A 2,500-nucleotide genomic window follows, 5' to 3' on the forward strand; every position below is an offset into this window, starting at 1 on the left:
TCTGTTTACATTCTCATGCTACCATATTGCACACACTGTATCATAGCGACCATGCTACAGTCTCGCCATGCCATTTGGTTTCCATAGGAGACGAGTCTGCTGAACTCTGCTTTGTGAATGTTGGGGTGAGTTGAGGTGAGGAGAGTTCACTGGAAAATAGCTAACAGCTTTGTGCTGATTTGCTTGCTTCATGAATGTAATTATAAGGACATTGGCTTTGAGAAATGAGCAATATTGAATAGGAGTATGTATGTATCGGTCATGTTTATCATATAATAACTTAGCCTCAGTGTTTTGTTATAACATAATAATAACACAAATATTACATGTGCAATAATAAAATAGTGTGATTACCTGTATGAGCAGGTATATGATTCAGTATAGGCCATCTTTGCAAAGCCTGCAGTTCTCGCTTTCTCCTGGCCAAGGTCGCTGCTGAGTTTAATATCAGACGTAAATATCTCCTTGACATTTAAACCCCACAACCCCCACCCCCCATACACACACACACACACGCACGATGTTAGATATAGATGTTAGGAGAGTATTAAATCAGGTTCGGTACGTGTCGCTGCCGCTCATAATCCATCCCCAGTGTTGGCCAGAACCAGAGGAACATAATTGAAGAGCAGCTTTGCTGGGAGATTAGCCCCTCAAGCCCTTACATAAGAGAGGCAGAGAGAGGGGGAGTAGAGAGAGAGAGAGTGTGAGAGAGAGAGAGAGAGAGAGAGAGGGAGAGGATCGACACAAACAACATCAAATCAACCCTCGGCTGTAATCTCTCAATCTTCCTATCTTTCTCCTATGTCTCATTTGTCCAATATCAGATGTGCTCAGTCGTTGTCCCTCCATCATTAGCAGTACTAGGATCAGTTTATAAAACTCACAAGCTAAAAAGAGTCAATGGGTGCTCAGATACCTCAAAGGGGGTGCCCAATTACTGGTAGTCTATATCTGATGAAAATGGCCAGGCTCCTACCTGCAAAAGCAAAATGTAATACTAGGCACTGCGGTCACACATCCGCAATGTCTGAGACACCATTTCCCTTACTGTATGCCAATATGGCATCAAAACGAATTTGTATATTTTAACATAAAAGGACTACATTGTGTTGGCTGTTGGTTGATTTCCTTCAAGTCAATCTCAGAATCCTCTTCTACCCTCACCCCTCTCTTTCTCTTCGTCTGTTCCTCCCTCTGCTAGCCTAGAAATCTAGACGCCCCTAGCGGCAGCAAATGTAATTTGGCTGGCGGGGCAGTCTAGGCACGATCCATTGAGCCAGGGAGCTGAGAACCCCCAGCACCAGCTGGCCAATCACAGCGTGTATAGAGTCGGTGGATGGGCTTAACATAATGGTGACTGACATGCGACCAGAAGTTGCGACGGTAACGCATCCTGTTATTTGAAAACAAGAAGATGATTCATTTAGCGTTATCCTATTGCGTGGAGAGGGAAGGTTACGCATCCTGCTACTTGAAAACAAGAAGATGATTCGTTTAGCATTATCCTATTGCGGAGAGGGAATTTGAAAGACAACTGTTTATCCCACCCCTCCGATTGAGCCCTGTCTACGGTGAGTGTCCAGACCCTACATCTTGATGTGGGTCTGGCTCGTCAGGCTATCCCTCTGCACAAGTCATAAATGATAACACCTGCTCATGCTCCTCTCCCAAACTAACTAGCGTCCGCCTGTTTCATTTTACTCGCCCTGCGCTTCCTTTGAAATTACGAATAATGTGTATGGAGGACTGCACCAGAGAGGGCCACAGGTGCTCGTATTCGTAATTAAATACTATTATATAGAGTCCATTCTACGTCAACTGCTGGCGCTGCCTTGCTCTTTCCCTACCTCACTTTTATCCATGGCTTTCCTACAAACCCTCTAAGACTGAAGCCTAATCACAGACTGGTCTCCATACCCAGGGGGTACACATATTATAGGTGCTAAGACCCAGCATGCCGTAGAAGTTCACTATTTTTACCATCAATACAACATCTAATATGAACCAATGGAGGCGTTATGGGTGGATCAGATATGCCTAAACGCATGACTAAAGTGCTCAGTGTGGTATACTGTACCTGCAATATTTCTTTGGTCTGTGTGACATCAGAACTTGTTTGCAACAGTTCCTGATGACCGCTCATGCACCATGCTACATGTGTTCATCATTTTTCAAAAATCAATTTAGATTCATTTCATGAACTGTTTTAGAACGGCTACAGGGAGATGTCAAACACACTGACAGCTTTTTTTGCTTTCACCACGTTGCCCCATGCAATACCACTGAGAAACGTTATCCACCAAACAGACGAATCAGAGGAGAGACCCTGGGTGGGATCCGGCCCAGATGAGGGACGACTCTGGTGTGGGTTTACCACACCTGTGCCAGATCAGGGTCAGAGCCGTGCCAGGTTCATCTGTCATCCGTGCAGAGCATTGCTGATGGCAGGGAAATCCCTCATTTGGTGCTAAATGAGCTATAGAATTAGGGGTTATGT

The sequence above is a fragment of the Sardina pilchardus genome, chromosome 8, assembly GCF_963854185.1.
Source record: "Sardina pilchardus chromosome 8, fSarPil1.1, whole genome shotgun sequence".
Lineage (NCBI taxonomy): Eukaryota > Metazoa > Chordata > Actinopteri > Clupeiformes > Clupeidae > Sardina > Sardina pilchardus.